Source organism: Platichthys flesus, chromosome 16, assembly GCF_949316205.1.
Source record: "Platichthys flesus chromosome 16, fPlaFle2.1, whole genome shotgun sequence".
Classification (NCBI taxonomy): domain Eukaryota; kingdom Metazoa; phylum Chordata; class Actinopteri; order Pleuronectiformes; family Pleuronectidae; genus Platichthys; species Platichthys flesus.
In genome coordinates this window covers 21,179,551-21,191,592 of record NC_084960.1, presented here as the reverse complement: position 1 = coordinate 21,191,592, position 12,042 = coordinate 21,179,551, and the positions used below count along the sequence as shown (strand labels likewise).

The window sequence follows — 12,042 nt, the reverse complement described above, 5'->3', positions numbered from 1 at the left end:
TCCGTCACAAAACCATCATATCAAAAGTCAGAAAATGTTTGTTACATGTTTGTATTCTAGAACATTGATCTCCAGTACTTTTTTGTCCAAATAGTCCACATGTTATTAACAGAGCCATTGGGTCAGGACAAGTGTTTCTGTCCAACCTTTCAATAGTCCGGAAGAAAAGTTACCAGCTGATGACATATCCACGCTTTTAAAGTAATTTCTAAGCAATTGTAGCTAGTAGTGGAAGTATGTAGTCTATGTAAAACTCAGAATCCCTTCCTATTTAACTTTGAGTATTTTATCGCAATAACGATAGTCCTCTTGATGAACAAACAACTCACACCAGGGGCAGGGTGGGGCTTAAATGCTAGCTGGCCTGCCACAATCAACAGCCCAATACAAAAGTGATTTAGACCTGAAGGGCTAAGGCTTTTGATCCTATGAGATTCTTAGACATACCTTCATACCCATACCCTGTAAACAGAAAGCTGTGTGGTTACTTTATGTTGCTTATTGATGAACAGTTCTTACTTGCAGTTTGTGATCTCAATTTCAAGTCAAACTCGTTGCCACATAAAAGATTAAAATTTCAAATGATAGAATGGTACACTTTACTATCTTTTGATTTTCTAGTGCACAAAGACACAAATTCCAGAAGGAAATGACGACCATTAGACTCAACCTTCGAGATACAAGTAGTTTGGCCAAAGTTAGTCGACTGCATTAGCCGGGAATCGAACCCGGGCCTCCCGCGTGGCAGGCAAGAATTCTACCACTGAACCACCAATGCATACTTTATGGAAATTTCACCTTTTTTTTTCAACGAGGTCCACTTAAGGTGCCAGTATACTCTGCCTTGACAGTTTGTCTGCTATTTTTTCCACTGCCGATAGAAAGAGAGGTACTGACACATGCCTCAAGGCGTGACGGGGCCAATTGTTCAATGGTAAGAAAAGAGAAGGGTTTGCATCTTTCTCTCAAGCCTGACTTAGCTATGTCTGTTACTTTTAATGTGAACAACCAACTGCAAGACACCTAAGAGAAGGTCTGACCCATGCATTTTTATCTATAAACACAATAAGAGCTGTGATTGGTCCGCTTGATAGCATCGCATTTCTGGCAGATTCGCAGCCAGATTTCAATTGAGTTGGAGGAAGAAAAACGGACGACATCTTTCTTTTCTCCGTTGCCGTTCTTTATGTACAAGTCATTGCTCTTCAGAATCTACCAGTTCCAACTCCAACACGATCCGATGACTAACTTTCGCCATTGTTTAGGAAGTAAGCAGAGGCCAGAGAATTTGAAAATAAGCTGACAGGAAACCGGAAGATAGTCAACGCTAGCATAGAGACTCTAATGCTACTAGCGTTTCGGCTGTGTATTTGCAGCACGACTCAAGCACAACTATGAATGCTCGGTCCCTGCACATCTACGGCATAAACGTATATATTATATCACCTCCTCAGAAATAATATCAAATGTTAGGGTTATAGCAGCTATGGAACGCTCTGTCAGTCTATATTCTCTGTACTTAATAAACAAGCACTCCCTGGTCTGCAAGTAGCACAACTTGTAGCTGGCTTTGTCTTTCACCAGAAACGGACAACTACTCTTTGAATTTTTCAGCAGGAAATACAAGTGCACCTTAAAGCACATGAGTCAATCCACTGAAGAGTTTCCACAGTTGAAGCTCTTTTCAAAGAGGATCCTCTTATCTTGTTGAATTAACACTGGAACCTTGCTGTAATAAGAAGATCATATAAGACAATATGACACCTGCCCTGTGTGAGGGTTGAACTCACGACCTTCAGATTATGAGACTGACGCGCTGCCTACTGCGCCAACGAGGCCTGTTTCCTAAAAAAATGGGCAAAAACCTTGGGTAAAACAAAGAGAAATTTGAAAGACGTCATGTACGTCACAAAACCATCATATCAAAAGTCAGAAAATGTTTGTTACATGTTTGTATTATAGAACATTGATCTCCAGTACTTTTTTTTCCAAATAGTCCACCAATTATTAACAGAGCCATTGGGTCAGGACAAGTGTTCCTGTCCAACCTTTCAATAGTCCGGAAGAAAAGTTACCAGCTGATGACATATCCACGCTTTTAAAGTCATTTCTAAGCAATTGTAGCTAGTAGTGGAAGTATGTAGTCTATGTAAAACTCAGAATCCCTTCCTATTTAACTTTGAGTATTTTATCGCAATAACGATAGTCCTCTTGATGAACAAACAACTCACAGCAGGGGCAGGGTGGGGCTTAAATGCTAGCTGGCCTGCCACAAACAACAGCCCAATACAAAAGTGATTTAGACCTGAAGGGCTAAGGCTTTTGATCCTATGAGATTCTTAGACATACCTTCATACCCATACCCTGTAAACAGAAAGCTGTGTGGTTACTTTATGTTGCTTATTGATGAACAGTTCTTACTTGCAGTTTGTGATCTCAATTTCAAGTCAAACTCGTTGCCACATAAAAGATTAAAATTTCAAATGATAGAATGGTACACTTTAATATCTTTTGATTTTCTAGTGCACAAAGACACAAATTCCAGAAGGAAATGACGACCATTAGACTCAACCTTCGAGATACAAGTAGTTTGGCCAAAGTTAGTTGACTGCATTAGCCGGGAATCGAACACGGGCCTCCCGCGTGGCAGGCAAGAATTCTACCACTGAACCACCAATGCATACTTCAAGAAAATTCACCTTTTTTTTTCAACGAGGTCCACTTAAGGTGCCAGTATAGTCTGCCTTGACAGTTTGTCTGCTATTTTTTCCACTGCCGATAGAAAGAGAGATACTGACACATGCCTCAAGGCGTGACGGGGCCAATTGTTCAATGGTAAGAAAAGAGAAGGGTTTGTATCTCTCTCTCAAGCCTGACAACCAACTGCAAGACACCTAAGAGAAGGTCTGACCCATGCATTTTTATCTATAAACACCGTAAGAGCTGTGATTGGTCCGCTTGATAGCATTGCATTTCCGGCAGATTCGCAGCCAGATTTGAATTGAGTTGAAGGAACAAAAACGGACGACATCTTTCTTTTCTTCGTTGCCGTTCTTATGTACAAGTCATTGCTCTTCAGAATCTACCAGTTCCAACTCCAACACGATCCGCTGACTAACTTTCGCCATTGTTTAGGAAGTAAGCAGAGGCCAGAGAATTTGTAAATAAGCTGACAGGATACCGGAAGATACTCAACGCTAGCAAAGAAACTCTAATGCTACTAGTGTTTCGGCTGTGTATTTGCAGCACAACTCAAGCACAACTATGAATGCTCGGTCCCTGCACATCTACGGCATAAACGTATATATTATATCACCTCCTCAGAAATAATATCAAATGTTAGGGTTATAGCAGCCATGGAACGCTCTGTCAGTCTATATTCTCTGTACTTAATAAACAAGCACTCCCTGGTCTGCAAGTAGCACAACTTGTAGCTGGCTCTGTCTTTCACCAGAAACGTACAACTACTCTTTGAATTCTTCAGCAGAAAATACAAGTGCACCTTAACTGAAGAGTTTCCACAGTTTCAGCTCCTTTCTTGTTGAATTAACACTGGAACCTTGCTGTAATAAGAAGATCATATAAGACAATATGACACTTGCCCCGTGTGAGAGTTGAACTCACAACCTTTAGATCATGTGACTGACGCGCTGACTACTGCGCCAACGAGGCCTGTTTCCTACAAAAATGGGCAAAAACCTTGGGTAAAACAAAGAGAAATTTGAAAGACTTCATGTCCGTCACAAAACCATCATATCAAAAGTCAGAAAATGTTTGTTACATGTTTGTATTCTAGAACATTGATCTCCAGTACTTTTTTGTCCAAATAGTCCACATGTTATTAACAGAGCCATTGGGTCAGGACAAGTGTTTCTGTCCAACCTTTCAATAGTCCGGAAGAAAAGTTACCAGCTGATGACATATCCACGCTTTTAAAGTAATTTCTAAGCAATTGTAGCTAGTAGTGGAAGTATGTAGTCTATGTAAAACTCAGAATCCCTTCCTATTTAACTTTGAGTATTTTATCGCAATAACGATAGTCCTCTTGATGAACAAACAACTCACACCAGGGGCAGGGTGGGGCTTAAATGCTAGCTGGCCTGCCACAATCAACAGCCCAATACAAAAGTGATTTAGACCTGAAGGGCTAAGGCTTTTGATCCTATGAGATTCTTAGACATACCTTCATACCCATACCCTGTAAACAGAAAGCTGTGTGGTTACTTTATGTTGCTTATTGATGAACAGTTCTTACTTGCAGTTTGTGATCTCAATTTCAAGTCAAACTCGTTGCCACATAAAAGATTAAAATTTCAAATGATAGAATGGTACACTTTACTATCTTTTCATTTTCTAGTGCACAAAGACACAAATTCCAGAAGGAAATGACGACCATTAGACTCAACCTTCGAGATACAAGTAGTTTGGCCAAAGTTAGTCGACTGCATTAGCCGGGAATTGAACCCGGGTCTCCCGCGTGGCAGGCGAGAATTCTACCACTGAACCACCAATGCATATTTTATGGAAATTTCACCTTTTTTTTTCGACGAGGTCCACTTAAGGTGCCAGTATACTCTGCCTTGACAGTTTGTCTGCTATTTTTTCCACTGCCGATAGAAAGAGAGGTACTGACACATGCCTCAAGGCGTGACGGGGCCAATTGTTCAATGGTAAGAAAAGAGAAGGGTTTGCATCTTTCTCTCAAGCCTGACTTAGCTATGTCTGTTACTTTTAATGTGAACAACCAACTGCAAGACACCCAAGAGAAGGTCTGACCCATGCATTTTTATCTATAAACACAATAAGAGCTGTGATTGGTCCGCTTGATAACATCGCATTTCTGGCAGATTCGCAGCCAGATTTCAATTGAGTTGGAGGAAGAAAAACGGACGACATCTTTCTTTTCTCCGTTGCCGTTCTTTATGTACAAGTCATTGCTCTTCAGAATCTACCAGTTCCAACTCCAACACGATCCGATGACTAACTTTCGCCATTGTTTAGGAAGTAAGCAGAGGCCAAAGAATTTGAAAATAAGCTGACAGGAAACCGGAAGATAGTCAACGCTAGCATAGAGACTCTAATGCTACTAGCGTTTCGGCTGTGTATTTGCAGCACGACTCAAGCACAACTATGAATGCTCGGTCCCTGCACATCTACGGCATAAACGTATATATTATATCACCTCCTCAGAAATAATATCAAATGTTAGGGTTATAGCAGCTATGGAACGCTCTGTCAGTCTATATTCTCTGTACTTAATAAACAAGCACTCCCTGGTCTGCAAGTAGCACAACTTGTAGCTGGCTTTGTCTTTCACCAGAAACGTACAACTACTCTTTGAATTTTTCAGCAGGAAATACAAGTGCACCTTAAAGCACATGAGTCAATCCACTGAAGAGTTTCCACAGTTGAAGCTCTTTTCAAAGAGGATCCTCTTATCTTGTTGAATTAACACTGGAACCTTGCTGTAATAAGAAGATCATATAAGACAATATGACACCTGCCCCGTGTGAGGGTTGGACTCACGACATTCAGATTATGAGACTGACGCGCTGCCTACTGCGCCAACGAGGCCTGTTTCCTATAATAGTGGGTAAAAACCTTTGGTAAAACAAAGAGAAATTTGAAAGACGTCATGTCCGTCACAAAACCATCATATCAAAAGTCAGAAAATGTTTGTTACATGTTTGTATTCTAGAACATTGATCTCCAGTACTTTTTTGTCCAAATAGTCCACATGTTATTAACAGAGCCATTGGGTCAGGACAAGTGTTCCTGTCCAACCTTTCAACAGTCCGGAAGAAAAGTTACCAGCTGATGACATATCCACGCTTTTAAAGTCATTTCTAAGCAATTGTAGCTAGTAGTGGAAGTATGTAGTCTATGTAAAACTCAGAATCCCTTCCTATTTAAGTTTGAGTATTTTATCGCAATAACGATAGTCCTCTTGATGAACAAACAACTCACACCTGGGGCAGGGTGGGGCTTAAAGCCTAGCTGGCCTGCCACAAACAACAGCCCAATACAAAAGTGATATAGACTTGAAGTGCTAAGGCTTTTGATCCTAAGAGATTCTTAGACATACCTTCATACCCATACCCTGTAAACAGAAAGCTGTGTGGTTACTTTATGTTGCTTATTGATGAACAGTTCTTACTTGCAGTTTGTGATCTCACTTTCAAGTCAAACTCGTTGCCACATAAAAGATTAAAATTTCAAATGATAGAATGGTACACTTTACTATCTTTTCATTTTCTAGTGCACAAAGACACAAATTCCAGAAGGAAATGACGACCATTAGACTCAACCTTCGAGATAAAAGTAGTTTGGCCAGAGTTAGTCGACTGCATTAGCTGGGAATCGAACCCGGGCCTCATGCGTGGCAGACGAGAATTCAACCACTGAACCACCAATGCATATTTTATGGAAATTTCACCTTCTTGTTTTTTCGACGAGGTCCACTTAAGGTGCCAGTATACTGTGTCTTGACAGTTTGTCTGCTATTTTTTCGACTGCCGATAGAAAGAGAGGTACTGACACATGCCTCAAGGCGTGACGGGGCCAATTGTTCAATGGTAAGAAAAGAGAAGGGTTTGTATCTCTCTCTCAAGCCTGGCAACCAACTGCAAGACACCTAAGAGAAGGTCTGACCCATGCATTTTTATCTATAAAAACCGTAAGAGCTGTGATTGGTCCGCTTGATAGCATTGCATTTCCGGCAGATTCGCAGCCAGATTCGAATTGAGTTGAAGGAACAAAAACGGACGACATCTTTCTTTTCTTCGTTGCCGTTCTTATGTACAAGTCATTGCTCTTCAGAATCTACCAGTTCCAACTCCAACACGATCCGCTGACTAACTTTCGCCATTGTTTAGGAAGTAAGCAGAGGCCAGAGAATTTGTAAATAAGCTGACAGGATACCGGAAGATACTCAACGCTAGCAAAGAAACTCTAATGCTACTAGTGTTTCGGCTGTGTATTTGCAGCACAACTCAAGCACAACTATGAATGCTCGGTCCCTGCACATCTACGGCATAAACGTATATATTATATCACCTCCTCAGAAATAATATCAAATGTTAGGGTTATAGCAGCCATGGAACGCTCTGTCAGTCTATATTCTCTGTACTTAATAAACAAGCACTCCCTGGTCTGCAAGTAGCACAACTTGTAGCTGGCTCTGTCTTTCACCAGAAACGTACAACTACTCTTTGAATTCTTCAGCAGAAAATACAAGTGCACCTTAACTGAAGAGTTTCCACAGTTTCAGCTCCTTTCTTGTTGAATTAACACTGGAACCTTGCTGTAATAAGAAGATCATATAAGACAATATGACACTTGCCCCGTGTGAGAGTTGAACTCACAACCTTTAGATCATGTGACTGACGCGCTGACTACTGCGCCAACGAGGCCTGTTTCCTACAAAAATGGGCAAAAACCTTGGGTAAAACAAAGAGAAATTTGAAAGACTTCATGTCCGTCACAAAACCATCATATCAAAAGTCAGAAAATGTTTGTTACATGTTTGTATTCTAGAACATTGATCTCCAGTACTTTTTTGTCCAAATAGTCCACATGTTATTAACAGAGCCATTGGGTCAGGACAAGTGTTTCTGTCCAACCTTTCAATAGTCCGGAAGAAAAGTTACCAGCTGATGACATATCCACGCTTTTAAAGTCATTTCTAAGCAATTGTAGCTAGTAGTGGAAGTATGTAGTCTATGTAAAACTCAGAATCCCTTCCTATTTAACTTTGAGTATTTTATCGCAATAACGATAGTCCTCTTGATGAACAAACAACTCACACCTGGGGCAGGGTGGGGCTTAAATGCTAGCTGGCCTGCCACAAACAACAGCCCAATACAAAAGTGATTTAGACCTGAAGGGCTAAGGCTTTTGATCCTATGAGATTCTTAGACATACCTTCATACCCATACCCTGTAAACAGAAAGCTGTGTGGTTACTTTATGTTGCTTATTGATGAACAGTTCTTACTTGCAGTTTGTGATCTCAATTTCAAGTCAAACTCGTTGCCACATAAAAGATTAAAATTTCAAATGATAGAATGGTACACTTTACTATCTTTTCATTTTCTAATGCACAAAGACACAAATTCCAGAAGGAAATGACGACCATTAGACTCAACCTTCGAGATACAAGTAGTTTGGCCAAAGTTAGTCGACTGCATTAGCCGGGAATTGAACCCGGGCCTCCCGCGTGGCAGGCGAGAATTCTACCACTGAACCACCAATGCATATTTTATGGAAATTTCACCTTTTTTTTTCGACGAGGTCCACTTAAGGTGCCAGTATACTCTGCCTTGACAGTTTGTCTGCTATTTTTTCCACTGCCGATAGAAAGAGAGGTACTGACACATGCCTCAAGGCGTGACGGGGCCAATTGTTCAATGGTAAGAAAAGAGAAGGGTTTGCATCTTTCTCTCAAGCCTGACTTAGCTATGTCTGTTACTTTTAATGTGAACAACCAACTGCAAGACACCCAAGAGAAGGTCTGACCCATGCATTTTTATCTATAAACACAATAAGAGCTGTGATTGGTCCGCTTGATAACATCGCATTTCTGGCAGATTCGCAGCCAGATTTCAATTGAGTTGGAGGAAGAAAAACGGACGACATCTTTCTTTTCTCCGTTGCCGTTCTTTATGTACAAGTCATTGCTCTTCAGAATCTACCAGTTCCAACTCCAACACGATCCGATGACTAACTTTCGCCATTGTTTAGGAAGTAAGCAGAGGCCAGAGAATTTGTAAATAAGCTGACAGGAAACCGGAAGATACTCAACGCTAGCATAGAAACTCTAATGCTACTAGCGTTTCGGCTGTGTATTTGCAGCACAACTCAAGCACAACTATGAATGCTCGGCCCCTGCACATCTACGGCATAAACGTATATATTATATAACCTCCTCAGAAATAATATCAAATGTTAGGGTTATAGCAGCCATGGAACGCTCTGTCAGTCTATATTCTCTGTACTTAATAAACAAGCACTCCCTGGTCTGCAAGTAGCACAACTTGTAGCTGGCTCTGTCTTTCACCAGAAACGTACAACTACTCTTTGAATTTTTCAGCAGGAAATACAAGTGCACCTTAAAGCACATGAGTCAATCCACTGAAGAGTTTCCACAGTTTCAAAGAGGATCCTCTTAACTTGTTGAATTAACACTGGAACCTTGCTGTAATAAGAAGATCATATAAGACAATATGACACTTGCCCCGTGTGAGGGTTGAACTCACGACCTTCAGATTATGAGACTGACGCACTGACTACTGCGCCAACGAGGCCTGTTTCCTATAATAGTGGATAAAAACCTTGGGTAAAACAAAGAGAAATTTGAAAGACGTCATGTCCGTCACAAAACCATCATATCAAAAGTCAGAAAATGTTTGTTACATGTTTGTATTCTAGAACATTGATCTCCAGTACTTTTTTGTCCAAATAGTCCACATGTTATTAACAGAGCCATTGGGTCAGGACAAGTGTTCCTGTCCAACCTTTCAATAGTCCGGAAGAAAAGTTACCAGCTGATGACATATCCACGCTTTTAAAGTCATTTCTAAGCAATTGTAGCTAGTAGTGGAAGTATGTAGTCTATGTAAAACTCAGAATCCCTTCCTATTTAAGTTTGAGTATTTTATCGCAATAACGATAGTCCTCTTGATGAACAAACAACTCAAACCTGGGGCAGGGTGGGGCTTAAAGCCTAGCTGGCCTGCCACAAACAACAGCCCAATACAAAAGTGATATAGACATGAAGTGCTAAGGCTTTTGATCCTAAGAGATTCTTAGACATACCTTCATACCCATACCCTGTAAACAGAAAGCTGTGTGGTTACTTTATGTTGCTTATTGATGAACAGTTCTTACTTGCAGTTTGTGATCTCACTTTCAAGTCAAACTCGTTGCCACATAAAAGATTAAAATTTCAAATGATAGAATGGTACACTTTACTATCTTTTCATTTTCTAGTGCACAAAGACACAAATTCCAGAAGGAAATGACGACCATTAGACTCAACCTTCGAGATACAAGTAGTTTGGCCAAAGTTAGTCGACTGCATTAGCCGGGAATCGAACCCGGGCCTCCCGCGTGGCAGGCAAGAATTCTACCACTGAACCACCAATGCATACTTTATGGAAATGTTACTTTTTTTTTGACGAGGTCCACTTAAGTTGCCAGTATACTGTGCCTTGACAGTTTGTCTGCTATTTTTTCCACTGCCGATAGAAAGAGAGGTACTGACACATGCCTCAAGGCGTGACGGGGCCAATTGTTCAATGGTAAGAAAAGAGAAGGGTTTGTATCTTTCTCTCAAGCCTGACTTAGCTATGTCTGTTACTTTTAATGTGAACAACCAAGTGCAAGACACCTAAGAGAAGGTCTGACCCATGCATTTTTAACTATAATCACCATAAGAGCTGTGATTGGTCCGCTTGATAGCATTGCATTTCCGGCAGATTCACAGCCAGATTTGAATTGAGTTGAAGGAACAAAAACGGACTACATCGTTCTTTTCTTCGTTGCCGTTCTTTATGTACAAGTCATTGCTCTTCAGAATCTACCAGTTCCAACTCCAACACGATCCGCTGACTAACTTCTGTCTTTGTTTAGGAAGTAAGCAGAGGCCAGAGAATTTGTAAATAAGCTGACAGGAAACCGGAAGATACGCAACGCTAGCATAGAAACTCTAATGCTACTAGTGTTTCGGCTGTGTATTTGCAGCACGACTCAAGGACAACTATGAATGCTCGGTCCCTGCACATCTACGGCATAAACGTATATATTATATCACCTCCTCGGAAATAATATCAAATGTTAGGGTTATAGCAGCCATGGAACGCTCTGTCAGTCTATATTCTCTGTACTTAATAAACAAGCACTCCCTGGTCTGCAAGTAGCACAACTTGTAGCTGGCTCTGTCTTTCACCAGAATAGTACAACTACTCTTTGAATTTTTCAGCAGGAAATACAAGTGCACCTTAAAGCACATGAGTCAATCCACTGAAGAGTTTGCACAGTTTCAAAGAGGATCCTCTTAACTTGTTGAATTAACACTGGAACCTTGCTGTAATAAGAAGATCATATAAGACAATATGACACCTGCCCCGTGTGAGGGTTGAACTCACGACCTTCAGATTATGAGACTGACGCACTGACTACTGCGCCAACGAGGCCTGTTTCCTATAATAGTGGGTAAAAACCTTGGGTAAAACAAAGAGAAATTTGAAAGACGTCATGTCCGTCACAAAACCATCATATCAAAAGTCAGAAAATGTTTGTTACATGTTTGTATTCTAGAACATTGATCTCCAGTACTTTTTTGTCCAAATAGTCCACATGTTATTAACAGAGCCATTGGGTCAGGACAAGTGTTCCTGTCCAACCTTTCAATAGTCCGGAAGAAAAGTTACCAGCTGATGACATATCCACGCTTTTAAAGTCATTTCTAAGCAATTGTAGCTAGTAGTGGAAGTATGTAGTCTATGTAAAACTCAGAATCCCTTCCTATTTAAGTTTGAGTATTTTATCGCAATAACGATAGTCCTCTTGATGAACAAACAACTCACACCAGGGGCAGGGTGGGGCTTAAATGCTAGCTGGCCTGCCACAATCAACAGCCCAATACAAAAGTGATTTAGACCTGAAGGGCTAAGGCTTTTGATCCTATGAGATTCTTAGACATACCTTCATACCCATACCCTGTAAACAGAAAGCTGTGTGGTTACTTTATGTTGCTTATTGATGAACAGTTCTTACTTGCAGTTTGTGATCTCAATTTCAAGTCAAACTCGTTGCCACATAAAAGATTAAAATTTCAAATGATAGAATGGTACACATTACTATCTTTTCATTTTCTAGTGCACAAAGACACAAATTCCAGAAGGAAATGACGACCATTAGACTCAACCTTCGAGATACAAGTAGTTTGGCCAAAGTTAGTCGACTGCATTAGCCGGGAATCGAACCCGGGCCTCCCGCGTGGCAGGCAAGAATTCTACCACTGAACCACCAATGCATACTT

General features: G+C 40.8%; 9 non-coding genes across 9 annotated transcripts; all 9 read right to left on the bottom strand.

Moving 5' to 3' along the window:
• Positions 1-707: 707 nt before the first annotated feature.
• trnag-gcc (transfer RNA glycine (anticodon GCC)) lies at positions 708-778 on the bottom strand. The gene has a single exon. It is a non-coding gene; the product is annotated as a tRNA-Gly (tRNA).
• A 987-nt stretch (positions 779-1,765) lies between these two features.
• Positions 1,766-1,838, bottom strand: trnam-cau (transfer RNA methionine (anticodon CAU)). The gene has a single exon. It is a non-coding gene; the product is annotated as a tRNA-Met (tRNA).
• Positions 1,839-4,443: 2,605 nt separating this feature from the next.
• trnag-gcc (transfer RNA glycine (anticodon GCC)) lies at positions 4,444-4,514 on the bottom strand. The gene has a single exon. It is a non-coding gene; the product is annotated as a tRNA-Gly (tRNA).
• A 987-nt stretch (positions 4,515-5,501) lies between these two features.
• trnam-cau (transfer RNA methionine (anticodon CAU)) lies at positions 5,502-5,574 on the bottom strand. Its single transcript has one exon. It is a non-coding gene; the product is annotated as a tRNA-Met (tRNA).
• Positions 5,575-8,183: 2,609 nt separating this feature from the next.
• trnag-gcc (transfer RNA glycine (anticodon GCC)) lies at positions 8,184-8,254 on the bottom strand. Its single transcript has one exon. It is a non-coding gene; the product is annotated as a tRNA-Gly (tRNA).
• Positions 8,255-9,231: 977 nt separating this feature from the next.
• Positions 9,232-9,304, bottom strand: trnam-cau (transfer RNA methionine (anticodon CAU)). Its single transcript has one exon. It is a non-coding gene; the product is annotated as a tRNA-Met (tRNA).
• A 771-nt stretch (positions 9,305-10,075) lies between these two features.
• trnag-gcc (transfer RNA glycine (anticodon GCC)) lies at positions 10,076-10,146 on the bottom strand. The gene has a single exon. It is a non-coding gene; the product is annotated as a tRNA-Gly (tRNA).
• Positions 10,147-11,121: 975 nt separating this feature from the next.
• trnam-cau (transfer RNA methionine (anticodon CAU)) lies at positions 11,122-11,194 on the bottom strand. Its single transcript has one exon. It is a non-coding gene; the product is annotated as a tRNA-Met (tRNA).
• Positions 11,195-11,965: 771 nt separating this feature from the next.
• trnag-gcc (transfer RNA glycine (anticodon GCC)) lies at positions 11,966-12,036 on the bottom strand. Its single transcript has one exon. It is a non-coding gene; the product is annotated as a tRNA-Gly (tRNA).
• Positions 12,037-12,042: the final 6 nt, after the last annotated feature.